This window comes from Bombina bombina, chromosome 6 (genome assembly GCF_027579735.1).
Source record: "Bombina bombina isolate aBomBom1 chromosome 6, aBomBom1.pri, whole genome shotgun sequence".
NCBI classification, from domain to species: Eukaryota; Metazoa; Chordata; class Amphibia; order Anura; family Bombinatoridae; genus Bombina; species Bombina bombina.
Window position 1 is genome coordinate 645,712,161 of NC_069504.1, and position 23,990 is coordinate 645,736,150.

The 23,990-nt window shown below is 35.3% G+C and overlaps 1 protein-coding gene and 1 long non-coding RNA gene across 2 annotated transcripts in view; one reads left to right on the plus strand and one right to left on the minus strand.

Annotated features, from left to right (window-relative positions):
* The window catches only part of LOC128662183 (uncharacterized), a 33,373-nt gene extending 18,028 nt beyond the window's left edge, over nucleotides 1-15,345 (plus strand). The window contains exons 2-3 of the long non-coding RNA XR_008402714.1: nucleotides 3,915-4,001; nucleotides 15,276-15,345. This is a non-coding gene — a long non-coding RNA (uncharacterized LOC128662183). The remainder of the gene's footprint in view (nucleotides 1-3,914; nucleotides 4,002-15,275) is intronic.
* The window catches only part of LOC128662182 (putative gonadotropin-releasing hormone II receptor), a 129,670-nt gene that overhangs the window by 37,805 nt on the left and 67,875 nt on the right, over nucleotides 1-23,990 (minus strand). The gene's annotated exons all lie outside the window — the stretch shown is intronic.

Below are 23,990 nucleotides of genomic sequence, written 5' to 3' on the forward strand. Positions count from 1 at the left end.
GATACAAGTGATCATTTCTATCACAACAGCAATACAGATGAAAGCGGCAGCCTCACTTTCATATTTCTGCCACCTGTTCCAGTACATTATATGGCCTTTGTAAAATAAATACATGTTTTCAACACAAACATCATACCGCTATGCGTAATCCTTACTAGGAATTCTATAAAGAAAAAGATTATAAGTACATTCAGGGATAAAATGGGGTTTATGACATCTGTATAGGGATAAGAAAATATATACAACTGTGAACTATACACAGAATTGTATATACATAAAGTAAATTATAGCAATTTAGTAGAAAACTCAGAAGAAAAGAAGATTGAGGTATTCTGACTAAAAGCAGCAACAAGCACTCATCTGTCTTTCACTACATGCATTGTGTGCTCTTCAGAAGTAATAAGCTTTTAATCGAAAGCAGAAGAACACTGGGACTAGGAAAATTGCTGAAAAGCCCAAGGTGTAATGAAGAAATTAGAATTTCATTTACTGAACAAAAGAAAGTTATACAGCTGAAATTTCCTATACATATAGGGCTAGATTAATAGAGGAGCGCTAAATTATCGCAAATTCGCCCATTCACTGGTGCGCAATAAATAACCAGCCATTACAAGTGGCTGGTTATTGTTACCGCTAGAGGTCAGATTTCTGGTTAATTTTTAAAATGTCCCCCAATTGTCCCCAAAATAAAGAGTGTAGTGCCTTTAATAAAATAAAAAATATTAGGTTTTTTTTTTTTTTTTTTTTTTTTTTTTAAATCATCACTGCACAAAGCAGTTTTTAGGGGTTAAAGGGACATTATACACTATATTTTTCTTTGCATAAATGTTTTGTAGATGATCCATTTATGTCGCCCATACAGTTTTTTGGAAAAATGTATAGTTTTGAATAACATTGCGCTGATTTTCAGACTCCTAACCAAGCCCCAAAGTTTTAGGAGAATACTGATGTATACCTACTCCATCTTCCTCCTGCTTGTGTAAAGAGTCTTTTTATATGCAGTGGAAGGGGGAGGGGGAGTGTCTGCTTTCACTGGGTGTTCCATTCAACCTAATCAACAGTGCTAAACTGGGAGCTTCTAAGTAAGTTTTTAAAAGGTTTTATAATGGATTTTTAGATCAGTATCTGTGCATATTATTCTTTATAGTAGTGAATATTACATGCAGTTATATGAAAATTGGTGTATACTGTCCCTTTAAAGTGAGCGGGTGTTATAAAAAAACAACACTCAAAAGTACCTTTACCTAGCGGACTATGGGGACTCTGTTAGAACTGCAAATATATATGTATATTCTTATATACATATATATTTATGTGTTAATATGTGTATAATTACATATTAACACATAAGTATATACTGTATGTATATATTCATATACATATATATTTTAAATGTGCTGCCCATGACTGCGCTTAAGTTCTGTGCTGTGTATGATGGCATCAGAACGAGGCTCCCATTGGTGCCTATGGAAGCTCTCTCTCGTGAGCACAAAGCTTCCATGCAATGTAATCTCAACTTGTAATAGTGCACATTTGTGTGCACTGGTATTACTGAGTGGAGTGCAAATATCATGCTCGCATAAGTGATATTTTGCGATTGACTCGTAATCTGGCTCATAATCTGTATTGGAGAGAAAGGGGCATAAAATTTATTAGTATGGCATTCTGTGTGTTTGTTTTATCTATAACTCTAATTACAACCTACTGTACACCATTTTATTACCATTTTTTACAGTTTCTTTCAGAGTAAAGAAACATAAAAATTATTTATCTATCTATGTCAGACTATCATCAGAAAGAATTTTCAGAGGAGCATCAGGTGGTAAAAAGTAAAACTTGACTTTTATTTAATTTGTTAAAACATGCAGGAAACAAGGGTGCCCATATCTTCAAGGGAACCGCTAGCTTATGTGTTAGCTCATAGCTGGCTTGGTTCTCCGTAAACACACTGGCTATTTAAAATGGCTAATAACATCCTATTGGCTCTCACTAATAGGTATGTGAAGTGGGCTGGTCACTAAATTAACTCTTTAAGGTACGTAGTAATAGTGACATAAGTACAAATGCATACTGTTATTATGTAACAAAAGATGCTTATTAACTCTTGTTTAATCCCAATGTATTAACTCTTGTTCAATCCCAGTGTAGAGCTATGTCTTAAACAGAATATCTAGTACCAATCCTTCCTATACATTATTAACATACTGTAATTGCCATCTAGTACAACTATAAAAGGATAACACCAATAATTTTAATAATTTGGTTAACACAGCATCCCCTTGTATGTATATAGACTGTTTCACCATTGTTTTCCGTTTTGTTTTTGTAAACAATTTGTTTTTCAGCTTTTGTTACATAATAACAGTATGCATTTGTACTTATGTTACAATTACTACCTACCTTAAAGAGTTAATTTAGTGACCAGCCCACTTCACACACCTAATGGTGAGAACCAATAGGATGTTAATAGCCATTTTAAATAGCCAATGTGTTTAGGGAGAACCAAGCCAGCTATGAGTACGGCATAACGCCGAAATGCATAAACTAGCGGTTCTCTTGAAGATATGGGCACCCTTGTTTGGTTGCTGCATGTTTTAGCAAATTAAATAAAAGTCAAGTTTTACTTTTTAACACCTGATGCTCCTCTGAAAATTCTTTCTGATGATTACCGTGGCCTCTGCATGGAGTTGAGCATTAGTACAAGACCTTGTCTGAACACTTCTACCAAAGAATTGGTGAGCGGTAACGATATATCCTCTTAAGTCGGCTGCCATTCATGACGAGAGTGACTTCATTGTTCAGCGCAAAGTTTGGCCCATCCTGAGTGATGTTGCGGAGGGTCCGTGTCGGTTGCGAGAGACTTGTTGAGCGGTATTGGCTCCAAGTGAAGACTGGCCGTAAGGAGTCCAAGGATGGGTGCAGCCTGCTAGTCGGACGCATTCATCGGAACAGGCTTCCAAGCATAAGCCGTGAAGTGGGGGTAAGCTGACGATTGGCACCATTTATTCAGCGTAGTGATTCATGCCTAATGGAATCATTGCAACGTTGCAGGGCCAATATACAATAGCAATTCTTAGAAATTATCCAAGGATATTAGGACTTTTGGTTGACATGGTAGTATCTAACAGCTGGGTTCAGGTGCACCTGGATCTCCCTAAGGGGAATTTATTTTTATGTCTTTCTATCTATCTATCTATCTATCTATCTATTTATCTATCTACGTCTGTCTGCCTATCATCTGTCTCCTTATCCTTTACATGAGGTCTAAAGTCGCACTAACCCGATGAATGTAAAATACATTTGTGCTCGCACATTCGCGTTTACTTTCAACTTATAATATGAGCGCAAGTTAGTGCGGGTGCGATATTTCTATATTGCACGCTAACTTTAGTGTACCACTTGTAATTTAGCCCTAAAGGTTTATTAATGCATAGTTTAAAAGGTTTTATTAATTTTTCATGCTTTTCCCATAACTTAAATCTTAACATTGGAGTTTTTACACCCCATATATCAACTGGATTGCATTCCATGAAATTCTGACTACATGTGATTGTCTGATACATTCAGAAGCTAATTTATATATGTCCCTAATTGGCCACAGCAAAAAAAAAAAGATAAGATAAACAACACCAAAGAGGCTTTTAAGAAGTGTTTGCCTAGGCTGCAAAACAATGCACTTTTTGCTAACAGCATGACCATTTCAAATTTATTTTTTATCTGATCTTTTGTAACACAGTTATTAATTTCTGATACATAAACACAATTAATGTAATGCCCATTTAAAAGGACATTGTAGTCAATTTTTATCTTTGCTTTATCTAAAAAAACACAATTTTATCACTTATTTCAGTTTGTTTATTTGTTTAACTCATGTTCCTGTCCAGAATAAACCAACATTTTTTTTATGTTTGCAGGAGTGTTTCCCTCTTTACCAGCAATAAACATCAGCAGGAAGTAAAAACCAATACTGCAAATATTAGTTTCAATTTAAACGTATACAGGTACTGTAAAAAATATCTAAATAGTCCATAGAATATATATATATATAATTTTACAGTATCTATGTTTATTTTAAAAAAATATTAATATTTTTTTTAATATTTCATATTTAATATCTCCATAATGCGCCTTAAGATAACTAACGGCTAGATTACAAGTTTTGCGTTATGAGCTGTGCATTGCTAACTTGCACGTTATTGTCACCGCTCACTTACCTACAGCACTGGTATTACAGGTTTTTACAAACCTGGCGTTAAAAGACAAGAAGTGAGCGTAGAGCAAAATTGTGCTCCATACCGCACTCCAACACCAGCGTTGCTTAAGTCAACGGTGAGCTGGTTGTACGTGCTCGTGCACGATTTCCCCATAGACATCAATGGGGAAAGCTGGCTGAGAAAAAATCTAACACCTGCAAAAAAGCAGCGTAAAGCTCAGTAACGCAGCCCCATTGATTCCTATGGAGAAACTACATTTATGTTTACAACTAAAACCCTAACATGAACCCCGATTCTAAACACCCCTAATCTTACACTTATTAACCCCTAATCTGCCGCCGACTTCACTGACACCTACATTATTCTTATTAACCCCTAATCTGCCTCTCCAGACATTGACACCACTATAATAAACATATTAACCCCTAATCTGCCACCCCCAACATCGCCGACACCTACATTATATTTATTAACCCCTAATCTGCCGCTCCAGACATTGCCGCCACTATAATAAACATATTAACCCCTAATCTGTCGCCCCCGACATCTCTGACACCTACATTATATGTATTAACCCCTAATCTGCCGCTCCCGACATTGCCGACACCTACATTATACTTATGAAGCCCTAATCTGCTGCCCCCAACATCGCCAACACCTACATAATATTATTAACCCCTACTCTGTCGCCCCCAACGTCGCCAGCACTATAATAAACATATTAACCCCTAAACCGCCGTACTCCCACATCACAAACACTAGTTAAATATTATTAACCCCTAATCTGCTGCCCCTAACATCGCCGCCACCTACCTACATTTATTAACCCCTAATCTGCCGCCCTCAACGTCGCCGCCACTATATTAAATGTATTAACCCCTAAGTCTAAGTCTAACCCTAATCCTAACACCCCTTAACTTAAATATAATTAAAATAAATCTAAATAAAACTTACTATTAATAACTAAATAATTCCTATTTAAAACGAAATACTTACCTATAAAATAAACCCTAAGATAGCTACAATATAACTAATAGTTACATTGTAGCTAGCTTAGGGTTTATTTTTATTTTACAGGCAAGTTTGTATTTATTTTAACTAGGTAGAATAGTTACTAAATAGTTATTAACTATTTAATAAACTACCTAGCTAAAATAAATACAAAATTTACCTGTAAAATAAAACCTAACCTAAGTTACAATAACACCTAACACTACACTACAATTAAATAAATTACCTAAATTAAATACAATTAAATAAATTAAATAAAATTAGCTAAATTTAAAAAAAAACCCACTAAATTTCAGAAAATAAAAAACAAATTACAAGGTCTTTAAACTAATTACAACTAATCTAATAGCCCTTTTAAAATAAAAAAGCCCACCCAAAATAAAAAAAAACCCTAGCCTAAACTAAACTACCAATAGCCCTTAAAAGGGCCTTTTGCGGGACATTGCCCCAAAGAAATCAGCTCTTTTACCTGTAAAAAAAAATACAAACAACCCTCTCAACAGTAAAACCCATCACCCACATAACCAACCCCCCAAATAAAATCCTAACTAAAAAAACTAAGCTCCCCATTGCCCTGAAAAGGGCATTTGGATGGGCATTGCCCTTAAAAGGGCATTTAGCTCTATTGTGGCCCAAACCCTAATCTAAAACTAAAACCCACCTAATAAACCCTTAAAAAAACCTAACACTAACCCCTGAAGATCCACTTACAGTTTTGAAGAGCCGACATACATCCTCAACAAAGCCAGGAGAAGTCCTCAGGGAAGTGGCAAGAAGTCCTCAACGAAGCCGGGAGAAGTCTTCATCGAAGCCGGGAAAAGTGGTCCTCCAGACGGGCAGAAGTCTTCATCCAGAAGGCATCTTCTATCATCATCCATCTGGCGCGGAGCGGATCCATCTTCAAGACATCCGGCGCAAAGCATCCTCTTCTTCCGACGACTCCCGGCGAATGAAGGTTCCTTTAAGTGACATCATCCAAGATGGCGTCCCTTAGATTCCAATTGGCTGATAGAATTCTATCAGCCAATTGGAATTAAAGTTGAAAAAATCCTATTGACTGATGCAATCAGCCAATAGGATTGAACTTCAATCCTATTGGCTGATCCAATCAGCCAATAGAATTGAGCTTGCATTCTGTTGGCTGTTCCAATCAGCCAATAGAATGCGAGCTCAATCCTATTGGATGATTGGATCAGCCAATGTGGATGACGTCACTTAAAGGAACCTTCATTCGTCAGGAGTCGTCATAAGAAGAGAATGCTCCGCGCCGGATGTCTTGAAGAGGGCCTGCTCCACTCTGGATGGATGAAGATAGAAGATGCCGTCTGGATGAAGACTTTTGCCCGTCTGGAGGACCTCTTTTGCCCGGCTTGGATGAAGACTTCTGCCCATCTGGAGGACTATTTCGCCCGGCTTCGTTGAGGATTTTGGCCCGGTTGGGTGAAGACTTCTCAAGGTAGGGGGATCTTCAAGGGGTTAGTGTTAGGTTTTTTTAAGGGGGGATTGGGTGGGTTTTAGAGTAGAGTTGGGTGTGTGGGTGGTGGGTTTTAATGTTGGGGGGTATTGTACTTTTTTTTACAGGTTAAAGAGCTGATTACTTTGGGGCAATGCCCCGCAAAAAGCCTTTTTAAAGGGACAGTCTAGTATAAATTAAACTTTCATTATTCATATAGGACTTTTAATTTTAATCAACTTTCCAATTTACTTTTATCTTCAAATTATCTTTTTTCTCTTGGTATTCTTAGTTTAAACTAAACATAGGTAGGCTCATATGCTAATTTCTAAGCCTTTGAGGGCTGCCTCTTATCACATGCTTTATAAATCTCTTTTCAACACAAAGAGACAGAAAGTACACGTGTGCCATATAGATAACACCATGTTCAGGCACAGGGGTTTATTCAAGATCTAGCACAACACAATGCTAAGTGCAAGACAATAGATAATAAACAGTCACAGTCATGTGATCAGGGGGCTGGAAGAAGGTTCCTAGATACAAGGTAATCACAGAGGTAAAAAGTATATTAATATAACTGTGTTGGTTATGCAAAACCAGGGAATGGGTAATAAAGGGATTATCTATCTTTTAAAACAATAACAATTCTATGGTAGACTGTCCCTTTAAGACAATAGATAATAAACAGTCACAGCCATGTGATCAGGGGGCTGGAAGAAGGTTCCTAGATACAAGGTAATCACAGAGGTAAACGTATATTAATATAACTGTGTTGGTTATGCAAAACTGGGGAATGGGTAATAAAGGGATTATCTATCTTTTAAAACAATAACAATTCTATGGTAGACTGTCCCTTTAAGGGCTATTTGTAATTTAGTATAGGGTAGGGCTTTTTATTATTTTGGGGGGCTTTTTAATTTTATTAGGGGGATTTGATTAGGTGTAATTAGTTTAAAAAACTTGTAATTATTTTATTATTTTCTGTAATTTATTGTTTTGTTTTTTTGTACTTTAGTTTATTTTATTGTAATTAATTTAATTTAATTTAGGTAATTAATTTAATTATAGTGTAGTGTTAGGTGTTAGTGTAACTTAGGTTAGGTTTTATTTTACTTGTAAATGTGTATTTATTTTAGCTAGGTAGTTAGTAAATAGTTAATAACTATTTAATAACTATTGTACCTAGTTAAAATAAATACAAACTTGCCTGTAAAATAAAAATAAAACCTAAGATAGCTACAATGTAACTATTAGTTATATTGTAGCTAGCTTAGGGTTTATTTTATAGGTAAGTATTTAGTTTTAAATAGGAATAATTTAGTTAATTGTAGTTATTTTATTTAGATTTATTTAAATTATATTTAAGTTAGGGGGTGTTAGGGTTAGACTTAGATTTAGGGGTTAATAACTTTAATATAGTGGCGGCGACGTTGGGGGCGGCAGATAAGAGGTTAATATAATGCAGGTGTCGACGATGTTGGGGTCGGCAGATTAGGTCTAATAAGGTTAATAAGTGTAAGATTAGGGGTGTTTAGACTCGGGGTTCATGTTAGGGTGTTAGGTGAAGATATAAATGTTCTTTCCCCATAGGAATCAATGGGGCTGCGTCAGGAGCTTTACGCTGCTTTTTTGCAGGTGTTAGGTTTTTTTCAGCCGGCTCTCCCCCATTGATTCCTATGGGGAAATCGTGCACGAGCACGTTTAACCAGCTCACCGCTACCGTAAGCAGCGCTGGTATTACAGTGAGATGTGGAGCTAAATTTTGCTCTCCACTCACTTTTCTGCGGCTAACGCCGGGTTTAGAAAAACCTGTAATACCAACGTTGTCTGTAGGTGAGCGGTGAGTGAAAACTGCTTGTTAGCACCGCACAGCTTTACCGACAAAACTCGTAATCTACCCGTTTGTTTTTTGTTTTGTATTTACTTTGGTCATTTTGGCAGCACTCCTACAATATGTGTACTAATATATAAGATGTTTTTGTTAAGTGTGCTTTACCAAACCTCCATGTTGTATTTCTTAAATTTAGGGAGACTGACCAAATCACTTTGGTTAAAGCACACCACCCTGCTCAGGTGTGTTTCAGACAGTGTAATTGAGCTATATATATAAAGCCAGGGAGCTTCATTCTATGCAGTCTTGATTTGAGCCATGTACTGCAGTGTTGGAATTCTATTTTGGTATATTAGAATTGTATGATTCAGCCCATTAAGGCTAAAATTTATAGTGTTAGGACCAGTCTATCTTGAGACAACTTGTAAGTGGTGACTGGATGAACAGAATATGGTCATATTGTGTGACTAAGATCCCAATTTTATTTAAAAGTATAAAGTTTTTTGCATACTGTATGTGTACACATATGAACATAAATGCACATGTATACATATGTATATACACATACATATACAGTACATATTTAGACATGTATATGTATGTATAAATATATTATAGCCTTTTCCATTCACATACCTTGTCATATACCATATACCTTTTAACTTTTTTTATATTTATAGGAATAATTGTATTACATAGTGTATACATAGTGTAACATTCTATTTTAATCATTTTATGTTGTGTTTGGTGCAACTTTTTATTAAGCCCTAACCCAATAAGCGGACTTCAGTCACGCTAACCCAATGCAAATTAGCAAAGGGCGATATTTCAAGCATGCCACTTTTAATCTAGCCCAGAGTGTTGTATTGACAGAGGGTTGAATAGAAAGGCAGGCTTTAAGGGGTTGGAGGGAGAGATATTTTGTCTAATTGTATCAAATTTATTCCTAACATGATTTGGAATATTCTGGGTTGAGATTTTAAGGTGGGTAGAGGTGCAGGGGGACAAACAATGGAGCTTAAGGTTAAAACAGACATCTGTGTTTGGAAAAAAGAAAATAGATTTGTTTAGTCTGGCTGAGACTAGAGTTGTATGACCTGAGGATACATATATAATTAATAAATTAGCATAATTGTGTAATTTTCTCCTCTGACGTTCAGCAGCCTGTAAACATCTTTGGAGATAGCAGGTCTGTTTATTGTAACATAGTTGTCATTGAGTGCATGATATACAGCAAACTGAGGAAGGTGCAACTTTATCAAGTGCAGAATTGTTCTACACAAGGTCTATGTAATAGAGGGTGGAAATATTGGAAAGTAGAGGTTTAACCCCTTAACTGCTGAGCCATTTCCACTTCTTGTGCAGTGATGCTTTGGAGTTTTTAGGTTCTGCTCAAATGTAAACCTCACTGTAGGGTATTTTTCAATGATAAACCCACACATATTATATATTGTTTGTTTTTTCAACAGTCCATGCAGATTCAAACTATACCACTATTTTATGTATATATCATGACATGTGAGAATTCTTCAACAAAATGTGTGAAAAATGTTACATTTTCCCTTAGAATTTGAATAAATAAGGATGCAACAACAGTGTGTGTTTTTTATAGCAAAAAAAAAAGGATTTTCCTCCTATAAATTAGGGCTTTTGGGTATAGATATATAACTGATGCACACATAGGGGTTCCCATGAACCTTTTCTCAAATAAATACACATTTATTTACACCAGGTAACCACTAATACCACAGTGATCACCGGGATAGTAAAAGTTATATAGGTATATTATTTAAAGAGTGGCTTCTAGGCTTTAAAACAAGGGGTCTTGGGGTCTCTAGGTCTTTTTGATGGCCTATTATAAGTACTATTAAAAAAAGTATTAAAATTTGAACCCCTTAACCAAAAAGACATATATATACATCATGCACTATAAAGCCCATCTTACGTACATATATGTTCTTGCTTCAGGATACTACAGCAGCCACAGCTGTAAAGTTACAGCCAAGAGCTACTGTCCCTGAGCTGCAGGCATCTTTCTGCATATGGAACCGAAGCATGATCAGTGCTCCGGTTCCATATGAAGGCAGATGCCTGATCGTTACAGACAGTGATATGGTCTGTGTCACTGTCTGTAACGATTATATGTCTGTGCCGGTGGGAGGTTTTGGTAGAGATGGAAGGAGGTATTTACAGGTGAAACTCAAAAAATTAGAATATTGTGCAAAAGTTCATTTATTTCACTAATGCAACTTAAAAGGTATGAGATTACTCATTACATGCAAAGCAAGATAGTTCAAGCCGTGATTTGTCATAATTGTGATGATTAGGACTTACAGCTCATGAAAACCCCAAATCCACAATCTCAGAAAATTAAAATATTACATGCAATCAATAAAACAAGGATTGTACATACCTGTAGAACAATTTTGGACCTCTGAAAAGTATAAGCATGCATACTGTATGTACTCAGTACTTGGTTTGGGCCCCTTTTGCAGCAATTACTGCCTCAATACGGCATGTCATGGAAGCTATTAGCCTGTGGCACTACTGAGGTGTTATGGAAGACCAGGATGCTTCAATAGCAGCCTTCAGCTCTTCTGCATTGTTCGGTCTCATGTCTCTCATCTTTCTCTTGGCAATGCCCCATAGATTCTCTATGGGGTTCAGGTCAGGCGAGTTTGTTGGCCAATCAAGCACAGTAATCCCATGGTCATTGAACCAGATTTTGGTGCTTTTGGCAGTGTGGGCAGGTGCCAAGTCTTGCTGGAAAATGAAGTCAGCATCCCCATAGAGCTCGTCTGTGGAAGGAAGCATGAAGTGCTCCAAAATCTTCTGGTAGACGGCTGCTTTGACCTTGGACTTAATGAAGCACAGTGGACCAACACCAGCAGATGACATGGCTCCCCAAATCAACACAGACTGTGGAAACTTCACACTGGACTTTAAGCTTCTTGCAGTGTGTGCCTCTCCATTCTTCCTCCATACTCTGGGTCCTTGGTTTCCAAATGAGATGCAAAATTTGCTCTCATCAGAAAATAGGACTTTGGACCACTGAGCAACAGACCAGGTCTGTTTTTCTTTAGCCCAGGTAAGACGCTTCTGACGTTGTTTGTTGTTCAGAAGTGGCTTGACAAGAGGAATGCGACATTTGAAGCCCATGTCCAGGATCCGTCTGTGTGTAGTGGCTCTTGTGAAAGTCCCCAACACTTTTGAATGGCCTTTTCCTGACAATCCTCTCCAGGCTGTGGTCATCCCTGCTGCTTGTGCACCTTTTTCTTCCACACTTTTCCCTTCCACATAACTTTCTATTAATCTGCTTTGATACTGCACTTTGGGAATATCCAACTTCTTTTGCAATTACATTTTGAGGCTTTGCCTCCTTATGGAGGGTGTCAATTATTGTTTTCTGCACAACTGTCAGGTCAGCAGTATTTCCCATGATTGTGATTTCTACTGAACCAGACTGAGAGACCATTTAAAGTCTCAGGAACCCTTTGCAGGTGTTATGGCTTAATTAGCTGATTGGAGTGGGACACTTTGAGCCTAGAATATTGCACCTTTTCACAATATTCTAATTTTCTGAGATTGTGAATTTGGGGTTTTCATGAGCTGTAAGCCATAATCATCACAATTATGACAAATTACGGCTTGAACTATCTTTCTTTGCATGTAACGAGTCTATCTCATATATTAGTTTCATCTTTTAAATTGCATTAGTGAAATAAATGAACTTTTGCACGATATTCAAATTTTTTCGAGTTTCACCTGTAGAAGGGAGGGGGAAGGAGGGAGGGGACGCTATGCTACAGAAAAGAAAAAAACGTTTTCGGGGTGGGGGGCCTACATAATGATCGGGGGATGGGGAGACACCTACACTATGGAAAATATTAAAATAAATAAATAATAAATATAAATAAAAAAATAAATAATTATACATATACTATATATATATATATATATATATATATATATATATATATATATATATATACACACACACACACTGGGTACTGTCAAACAGTACCTAAGATGGCAGACACCATTAGGAGGGGGAGGGTTAGAGAGCTGTTTGGGAGGGATCAGTGAGGTGGGAGGGTAAGGGGAGATCCAACACTGCAGAAAATTAAACAAATAAATAAAATGTATTTATTTAAAAAATAAAAACAAAAAAACTTCATACTGGCAGACTGTCTGCCAGTACTTAAGATGGTGGTCAGGAGTGTGGGTGTGGAAGAGGAGAAAGCTGTTTGGGAGGGATCAGGGAGGTGGGAAATGTCAGGTCAGAGGGTTATCCCTAAGTGACACCACCACGATTGGGTGTGACTTACATCCCAGGAATACCTAAACTGAGGCTAAACCTGATGCCTAAGACTGGAGGGGGCCACGTTCATCTCTGAAAGCACCTTTTTAGGATTATTACACGTATTCATCATCTGCCGTAACAGCATTGTGTGGATGAAGACCACGTATCATCTTGAGCAGTTAAGGGGTTCATTTTGAAAGAAAAGTCTTAAAATATTTTAAGTTCCTGGAATATTGCAATTATTTAGTGTGAGTCCCTAGATATAAGTGTGCCTTACGGCTGGGCAATATGAACAGTCATCAAGGGATTTCTGAACCCAGCTGCTGTATCTGAAATATATATTCTGTAGGCACTGGTTTTATTGTAAATTTTACTAACTAATCTAATTGAGATAAAATCTAATTGCTGACCCCTACAATATTTACCTAGATCTAATTCCCCCAACCCAAAGCTTAGATTGTACCTATTTTGACTAACCTATTTAATGAATATTTTATTAATAAAGTACCTATGTCCAAAAAATTTACTAGGGCGTTAACTACTCTCATGCTCAAAAAGGGGAAAGATCCCTAGGATATAAACTCATATTGGAAACATGGAAGTTAAGATCTTGTTTTATGCTCACAACTTACTTGTTTTTATTAGCAAACTTCTGGAAAATTTACCAGCATTGCTTAAAGAACCAGTCAACACATTAGATTTGCATAATCAACAAATGCAAGATAACAAGACAATGCAATAGCACTTAGTCTGAACTTCAAATGAGTAGTAGATCTTTTTATAACAAATTTCAAAGTTATGTCTATTTCCACTCCCCCTGTACCATGTGATAGCAATCAGCCAATCACAAATGCATATACGTATAGTCTGTGAATTCTTGCACATGCTCAGTAGGATCTGGTGACTCAAAAATTGTAAATATAAAAGACTGTGCACATTTTTTTTTTATGGAAGTAAATTGGAAAGTTGTTTAAAATTACATGCTGTATCTGAATCATGAAAATTTAATTTAACCTGAGTGTCCCTTTAAAATATTTACTTTATTTTGTTAATATCTGGTTATAAAACTAATTTAAATAAGTCAGAATTAATGTGGTTGAATAAAACTGTAAAGGTCCCAGGGATTGAAATTCTGTTTAAAATAGTTAACACAACTACTTATCTAGGTATAATGCTTAGAGCATCACCCGAGGAATGGTATAATTTAATTTAATTATGCAAAGCCTATTTGTAAAGATATTATTCAAAGCTGTCAAAAACTTTACATACCCCTAATTGGGAAAATAAATCTTATAAAGATAATTATTTTTCCTAAACTTCTTTAAAAATTGAAAAATGTATCTATAGTCTTATTAGAGAAAGATATCAAATGGTTTAACTCTATGGTACAGGCTTTTATTGGAGGGAAAAAGATTAGAGTTATGAAGCTTACACAACTAAGTAACTATGGTGGGTTAGCACTTCCCAACATAAGTTACTATAACTGAGTGATAATAAATGATAACCTGATTGATTACACAAAATAATAAAGTGTAAGTCTTACTTTTTAAAGCTATTTTTTTCTGTTTTCAAAGATGCGTCCTAAATTATTTTATTTTATTGAAATTTCTCCAGGGGGGGGGGAAACAAAAATGTGAAATATGCTCAGACAAAATAATATACTATTTACCTCTGTGATTACCTGTATCTAAGCCTCTGCAGATTGCCCCCTTATCTCAGATCTTTTGATAGACTTGCACTTTAGCCAATCAGTGCTGACTCATAAATAACCCCTAAACCTTACAACCCCCTAACTTTAAATTAAAATTGCAAGATCTCTATCTTAAAATAAATAAAAACTTACCTGGGAAATTTTAAATAAAAAACTAAGTATAAACTATAAATTAAACTAACATTACTATTATACTAAAATTAAAATAACTATCAATTAAATAAATTAAATGACACTACTAAAAAAAAAAAATCTACAATTACCAAAAAATAAAACATACTCAATTACAAAAAATAAAAAAATTCTAAAGTACAAAAAATAACAAACACTAAATTATGAAAAATAACAAACGAAATGATCCAAATTAAAAACAATTACACCTAATCTAATAGCCCTATAAAAATAAAAAAGCCCCCAAAATAAAAAAAACATAGCCTACAATAAACTACCAATAGCCCTTAAAAGGGCCTTTTGTAGGGCATTGCCATAAAGAAATCAGCTCTTTTACATGAAAAAAAAACAACAGTAAAACCCACCACCCAACCAACCCCCAAAAATAAAAAAACATAACTAACCTAAGCTACCCATTGCCATGAAAAGGGCATTTGTATGGGCATTGCCCTTAAAAGCGCATTCAGCTCTTTTTCTTGCCCTGAAAAGGGCATTCAGCTCTTTTAAGAAAAGCCCAAACCCTAATCTAAAAAAAAAAAACCCCAAAAACCTAACACTAACCCCCGACAATCCACTTACAGTTTCTGAAGTCCGGACATCCAGGCAGCGAGAAGTCTTCATCCAGGTGACGAGGTCTTCATCCATCCAGACGGTGATCATAAACCTGCTACCACAAGCACACAAGGGTGCTTCAGCTAAATGTGAGTATCCATTTGGCTTTCTATTCAGTGTGGGATTTGTTACATCTCTGATCTACACATGAGGCGCCCCTTTGTCTTTTGTATCCATGTCTAGAGCCTGATCGAGAGTGATCTGCAAGAAGGAGAGCAGCCCTGTATATGGAAATTATGGACTAACTATTTTGTGAGATAAGAATATCTCTGACCTGTGCTCTTATATATTGGACTTGTACTGTAGTTGCAATATTTTATATGACTTTTTATGCATTTGCGATTGATCTGATGCATTTTTGATTGATTATATGTTATTTATTTTATTTGTTTTAATTTATTTTGTGTTTTTTTTTTACTTTTAGATGGTCATTTATTCATTTATGTAGTAGAGAGCGCCCCCTAGCTTGGTTAATTTTATTTATATTAAAAACTTATATAAAAAGTTTTATAATAAAAAAAAAAATGATTATAAAAAAGAGTGACTCAGGATTTGTCAAAAACTGTTCAGATAAAATACAATACAATCGAATTCAATGTTATAGAAATACATATAATACAATTGGTATACAATGTAATAGATATAAAGTGCAAAAAATGAATACACTAATAGAAAAGACAATCTCAGAAGATCAAAATAGTGCATAGATAGATCTCCGGTAAGGATACCAGTTGGTTAACTATGCAAACGTGTACACATGCAATAAAAGGTGGTAAACTGTGGAAAATACAGTCAAAAATGGCCAAAAATTTAAAAAATGCAAAATATATAAAAATCAAAAATTAAAATTTAAAAATCATATCGTGAAAAATATATGTGAAAAATATGTGGAAAAAAATTGTGAAAATATATATTATATTAAAGTGTCCAAATCAAAAATAAGAAAAAATAAAAAGGTATAACTCAAATGATAATATGTATATAATACCCCAAAAAATATATAAATATGCGTATGTGTCCAGTGGTATTATAGTACTGATGATATAATCCAAGTGTCCAAATAAGTGTGTATACTATTAGTTGTGATTCCTGTGTCCAAGCTCGATATCCAAGAAGTCCCGCTACTGGGATAATAACTAGTAATAAACAATACAATCCTAAAAAAGAAGAAAGAGAAAGAAAAAACAGTGTACAAAATACCGTTTATAGGGGTAGAGGCTATTGTTGTTGCACTCACCCAAATAAACGATCCTGAGAGAAATAGAAAGCCTCACAAATCCTGGTGGGGATACTGGTTGACGCGTTTCAGCCCTTATATAGGGCCTTTTACAAGACAAAATGAGTCTTCCTAAAACTTAGACTTATAAATTATATCTTCTCCAATCAAATCCTATCTGAAAGGAAGGTCGGCCTTTGTAATTCATGTCAAATTTTGCGGTAAAACGCCACTTCCGGTTTTAGTGATGTCACTTCCGGTTTAACCACTTCCGGTTTTAACCACTTCCGGTTTGCTATTTAACGTGGAATCCATTTTGAGTAAAGGAATGCTTCCATTATTACACAGCTAACTATGGGCAAATCAGTTTCTTGTTTTATTAACGTTGTTTACACTTAGAGTTTCTTATTGTCATCAATGGGGAGAGCCGGCTGAAAAAAAGCCTAACACCTGCAAAAAAGCAGAGTAAAGTTCAGTAATGCAACCCCATTGATTCCTATGGGGAAACTAAATTTATGTTTTACACCTAACACATTAAAGGTGAAAAAATCCTATTGGCTGATGCAATCAGCCAATAGGATTGAGCTCACGTTCTATTGGCTGATTGGAACAGCCAATAGAATGCAAGCTCAATCCTATTGGCTGATTGGATCAGCCAATAGGATTGAAGCTCAATCCTATTGGCTGATTGCATCAGCCAATAGGATTTTTTCACCTTTAATTCCGATTGGCTGATAGAATTCTATCAGCCAATCGGAATTCAAGGGACGATATCTTGGATGACGTCATTTTATTTGGGGGTTTGGTTGTGTGGGTGATGGGTTTTACTGTTGGGGTTTTTTTTTATTTTTTTTTACAGGTAAAAGAGCTGGTAGTTTAGTTTAGGCTAGGGTTTTTTTATTTTTAGGGGGCTTTTTTATTTTGATAGGGCTATTAGATTAGGTGTAATTAGTTTAAATATCTGATCATTTCCTTTTTCATTTTGTGTAATTTATTGTTTTTTTTTGTAATTTAGGTAATTGTATTTAATTTAGGTAATTTATTTAATTGTAGTGTAAGGTTAGGTGTTAGTGTAAGACAGGTTAGGTTTTATTTTACAGGTAAATTTGTATTTATTTTAACTAGGTAGTTAGTAAATAGTTAATAACTATTTAGTAACTATTCTACCTAGTTAAAATAAATACAAACTTGCCTGTAAAATAAAAATAAACCCTAAGCTAGCTACAATGTAACTATTAGTTATATTGTAGCTAGCTTAGGGTTTATTTTATAGGTAAGTATTTAGTTTTAAATAGGAATAATTTAGGTTAGTGATAGTAGGTTTTATTTAGATTTATTTTAATTATATTTAAGTAGTGGGGTGTTAGGGTTAGACTTAGGTTTAGGGGATAATAAATTTAGTATAGTGGAGGCGGAAGATTAGGGGTTAATAATACTTAACTAGTGTTTGGGTTGCGGGAGTGCGGCAGTTTAGGGGTTAATATGTTTATTATAGTGGCGGCGATGTCCGGAGCGGCAGATTAGGGGTTAAGAAACTTATTATAGTGTTTGCGATGTGGGAGGGCCTCGGTTTAGGGGTTAATAGGTCGTTTATGGGTGTTAGTGTACTTTTTAGCACTTTAGTTATGAGTTTTATGCTACAGCTTTGTAGCATAAAACTCATAACTACTGACTATAGATTGCGTTATGAATCTTGCGGGATAGGCTGTACCGCAAGATTCATAACGCAATCTAAATATCGGCACTATGGAAGTCCCATTGAAAAAAGACTTTACACAAATTGCGTAAGTTAATTTGCGTTACGGTCAAAAAAGTGTGCGGTACAGCTTTTTTGACAAGACTCGTAATAGCAGCGGTAACCCATAACGCTGCTTTTTCACTCATAACGCAAAACTCGTAATCTAGCCGTTCATTAGCTAAATTGCGATCGGATCCTTTATATTATTACGGGTCTTGGTATATGAAATAGAGGTTGCTTATATATCTCAAATACATATAAAAGATACTTATATTGAAAATATATATATATAAAAAATAAAAAGTATAAAAAATATATATATAAGCAATTTATAAAAATGTGTAAAATATAAAAATATCTCTAAATGTTTAAAAATAGATCCTTGTCATTATAAGGATAGCAAATATGGAATAGATCCTTCCCACTTAAAATTTAGGATTTTAGGCTTAATATTTCTCCAGGATTTACAGATATTTATGGGGTTAGAATATCAACCCATGACTTCTAAAATATAATACAAATAAATACTACGTTAGCTATAGTTACAATAAACTTAGATGAAAATGAAGTTATGAACCTTATTTGATACAATAAGAAATAAAAAATGAAAATAAACATAAAAATAAATAAAATGATGTATGAGAAATCAACATGTTTAAAAGAACTGTATGATTGAATTACTGTTGAAATCTACTGGTATATAATCATACCTGTACTTAGCCATATATAGCCATACCTATATCTCGCCATATATTATTAGGGGGATTTGGGGCTAGTATGAGATTCCATGCTCTAGTATCTCTACCTATCTTATGGAAGATAGTATGTAGATTCTATCACTCGGGGTAACCAATTATAATAAATTAATGTAAATATTGTATGTTAGACTGTGTGTTGGTGTGGGACCGTGCCTCCACCTTGCTGCTTAATGTTAGTGTAGGGAAATTTGGGCTAGTATGAAAATACATGCTCTTCCATCTCTACCTATCCTAACAGAGGCTAAAGTAGTCAGGGGAGTCTTTCAAACAATTTGCCTACAAGAGGGGGGAAGAAGGAGGAAAGGGGGGTGTTAGAATAAATGCACAACCTCAAAATTGGCATTTAATCCCTTAGGGTAAATACAGTCTAAATTAAATATCCATTTGGATAGGTAAACTTGAGATTCGTTTGGTTTTGGTTCATGACTTCTAACGTATATTTTAGGTCTTCAAGACTCCCCTTCCAAATTATGAGTAGGTCGTCTATGTACCTTTTATATAGGACCAGGTCCACGCTCGCTGGGCAGGAGTCCCAAAATATGGACTCCCATTTCCCCATATATAAATTTGCGTAAAGATGTAGACAGAGCATATAATTTTTTAACAACTTTCCAATTTACTTCTATTATTTAATTTGCTTCCTTCTCTTGTTATGCTTTGCTGAAAGGTTTATCTATGTAAGCTCATGGGCATCAAAAAACCTAGGTTCTAGCTGTTGCTTGGTGGCTGCATATATATACCAATTTTCATTTGCTCACCCATGTGTTCAGTTAGAAACCAGTTGTATATTGCTGTTCCTTCAACAATTGATACCAAGAGACTGAAACAAATTTGATAAAAGAAGTAAACTGGAAAGTTATTTAAAATTGTATGTTCTACCTAAATCATGAAAGACATTTTTTGGGTTTCATGTCCCTTTAATATGTAGCAGGTCCTCATCAGATCTTTCTAGTAGTAACTGGGATAAACAGGTCTTCAGATATTGCATTGTCCTCAGATCCAGATAAAAAATATTGCTGTTCTTTTATATAACTCATAGTCAACAGACAAAATCTATACAGGCACAACCACCACAGAAACAAAAAGTAGAAAGCACATAAGTATCAAATTCTGAATTTGAAACATACATGAAAATATAATTCACATGGTCCACTATATTTTCCCCATTATCTCTCTTTCTGTCACACAATTTTTCTGTGTTTTTGTGCTTTTCCTTTTCTCTTGTGCTGTTTCTCCCTTTTTCCATTTAGCAATATATGATGGTGAATACTTTATGCAGATAACTTGGTTTTAGGAATAATAGTTTACCTCAACTTCAAAATTATAAAGACCATGTGGACACATTAAACATTGATTTGTGTTTTTTTCAAGCACTGCAGTATAAATGCAAACAATAAGGAACTGGAATATGCAGAGAGGCAGCTATATATACCAGACCAAGCAGATAGATACCTTCTTAAATAAATGCAATGTCTCATATCACCCTCCTCCCCACACAACTGCTAGAGCAATTGCTGTGCATTTACTTACAAGAAAGACTCTAGCTTGCTGTTATTGAGACTGCTGCCCAGCAATGAACAAACATTCCCTAAATTTCCCTCACTTTATTAAGAGGCTGCCCAGTGATTCTAAAGCTCACAGTTTCTTGCTGTGTGTGAGGGAAGGAAGCTGCTTTGGAGAGGAAGGGAAATAATGCATGCTGGGAATTGGAGTCCAAAACTGCATTCACACAATACTGAGAAGCAAATCATGAACTTCAAATTCCAGAATGCTTTGTAACTCCGAGAATACTGTGCTTCTTCCTGTAAAATGAAATTACAATAAGAAGATTAAAAGACATAAAAACGGACATTGTATTGTCTTTTTTTTCCCTGCAGTTTTACTCCAGGTGGGGAGTAAAATTCAGGGGGGCAAATGCCCCCTCTTGCCCCCCCTCTATGGATGCCCATGCCACTGCCTGCCTTCCATGGAATCTGATTTTTCTGTTCTGATGCTGCAGCCCGCATCACCAGTGTGAAAGCACCATTAGTAGATATTCAGGTGTGCTCCCTGGAACTTGTCATGCATGTCAGAGGAAAAGTGTCTGCATTCTGTAAAAAGTATAGAGCAGGTTGGATGAGAGCAAGATCTGTGTGGGGCGGAGGGACTGAAAGTACTGGTAGGAGAGCATTTTTAATAAAATGTACAATATTTTATTTAATAAAAAAAGAATAGGCCAGCATGTTGCATAATCACTAGGTAATGAATGCATAGCAACATTTAAATTATTCATTTTTTACCATCACTTCAAGAAGCACTATCTTGGACATAATAATGTTGTTGTATAGCATAAGAGAAACATAAGAAAAATGAGTGTTGTTTCTTTCTTTATTAAACAAAGTTTATTTTTTCTCTCCTAAATATCCTGCAGTATTTCATCTTTAGATAACTGTTTTCTGTCTATTCAGTGCCACATTTTAGCACATCACTCACAGTTATAACTCTGACCTCTGCATAACCTTTAGTGAAAACTGCTGACATAACTACAGGCTTTATTCTGCACATTAGTTTAGCCAGTCCATAACAATTGCTTACACTATTCTGTCACTGTGGGAATAGAATGCCTATTCTTGAGATATGCAGCACATACAATCTAATAGACCAACCATTAGAACAGCACACACGCAATAAAATCTTTTACATTTTTTTATGTGCCTTGTGGCTTCTAACCCCTACAATGTTAACAGCACCACATTACCCAATGATTTTAAATGATATGTAGTAAATTAGTTTTATATATAATAGTCCCTTATGGTAATCTGCTCAGAGTATTATAGAAAAGAATACTACAGAAGGCTTTATCTATCTTGTGATGAAAACTTCCCTTTTCATTCAGCAGCTTATTCTGCTTCTCAAAGATTTCAATGATTAGAAAAATTATTCTTACATCTGAGTTTTCAAGAATCCATAGAAAGAACGTCAGCACAGTTTAGTTATGCTCATAAAATGTCTGCAGTACAGTCACAGACTTTTGTCATTTACTTTATTTTTACTATATTTGTGTAATTACTGTATGTTTTACAATGAAATTGTCATTATAAGATCCCTCTAGGAAAGCCAACTTAGGCTTCGATCACAGTCTATCATGAGCAGCATTTTGGGCTACTTTTCAATTCAGCATGTTCTCAATAGAGTGATTTGTGCAAATTCTACCACTCCTAAATGGCTTTTCAAATTCTTGCTTAAATTCCTATTTCTCCTATGGAACCGAAAAAGATCTTGGTGATCACAAAAACTCTAGGCACTTGATAAGTCCTTGAAAGGGCATTTTGGATGACTTTAACACTATTTCACAGCTATTTCCAAACAGTCCATCTACTTGCACATATGTTAAACTGAAATTAAACATCAGAGATATTACTTTGTGATTTTATGGTTGATAACTACTAAATTTCTAATAGATAGATCCTACGAAGATCTTGGATTTATAGACTCTTCAGATTCCACCTTATATATCTGTGAAAAAGAGAGAGAGAAAAATAGAGAGAAAGAAAAAAGAGAGAGAAAAGAGAGAGAGTGAAAGAGAGAGAGAGAAAGAAAGAGAGAGAAAGAAAGAGAAAGAGAGAGAGAGAGAGAGAGATGCTTAAGCATACCCACTTTGGGACAGTATGGAGCAGAGTATTATAATCTTTGTAAATATCCCAGAAAACAAATGTAACACACTTTGCAAATATGAAGTCCATTTAGAAAGACTAATTCACCTTTTTTAACACTGAGTTCCTCATCAATTTCACACCCCCAGCTGCTAACCTAAGAACACGCTAAATAGCTAACTGGTGCAAATACAATGCATTTCGAGGTTCCACTTCATCAGATCAGTGGAGGTTGAAACTCGAACTGTGCACAAGGTAAAACAATAACTCTCCCATGTTAGTGCTGGTATTACAAGTTAAAAGTAAAAAATTAGTATGTGAGATACAAGACTCGAAATTGGGATATTGCATCTGTACTAACTCCATCTCCCCATAGATTTTATAGGATGCACTAAAAAAGCCTTCTCTTTGTATCGTTCGCACGCTAACCCTAAACTGTGCTAGACAAATTGCGCTAAAGCCAAAGGGGTGTTAAGTACACCTCTAATACCTATGCACTGTCAAGGAAAATGCCCCTGGCTATAACTGATATACCATGCACACAGAAACATTACAGAATTTGTGGTGCTGCGCAAATAAAATGTAATAATAATAAAACAACAACGCAACATATTGTATTGCAATCCTCTCTAGAAGTTAACCCTATACTTAAAACTCTCACACTAATAGGTACGAAAATCTTCATTTACAATTGTTTCCTCAGATCAAGAGGAGATAAGAAGGCTTTTGTGTTTATATAGATGGATACGATATCTCATGAAATCTGTTCCCCCTGCAAGCTCAGTCAATTTAATGGCTTGTAGTTTCAAGAGAAAAAAAAGTTATTTTATATACAAAAATAAACATAAGGGGGCACATTTCCTACATTTTATACTCTAAAGCTGGTAAAAAAAGTCACTAAAAACAGATTAAGGGAAAGCCCATTTTACTGTTCACTGTCCCTTTAAGCACCCTATTGATAAATTACTTCAGCAATATTATCAACCCAGATGGTGGTGCCGAAGCCAAACCCTTTTCTAAACATTGAAAAACATAAATAAACAAAGCCTGCTCAAATGCTGGTAATATAGATTTACACAGTTTTTTATTGTTTCTGAGTTGCTCATTATTATTGTATTCTAGTTCTGAAAGAAAGCCAACTTTACAAGTTCATATTCTCTATATCATAACCATTTTGTAATCTCCAGTAGATAAATATCCACAGTTATTTACAGTAACAACAATGCTAATTTAGATAAAAACTGTTTTCTACAATAAAACCATATGAGAGTGTCAAAATGTAAGTAGGCCTTAAAGGGACAATGCACTCTGGTGAGCTGCTAATAAGAATTCAAATTGGC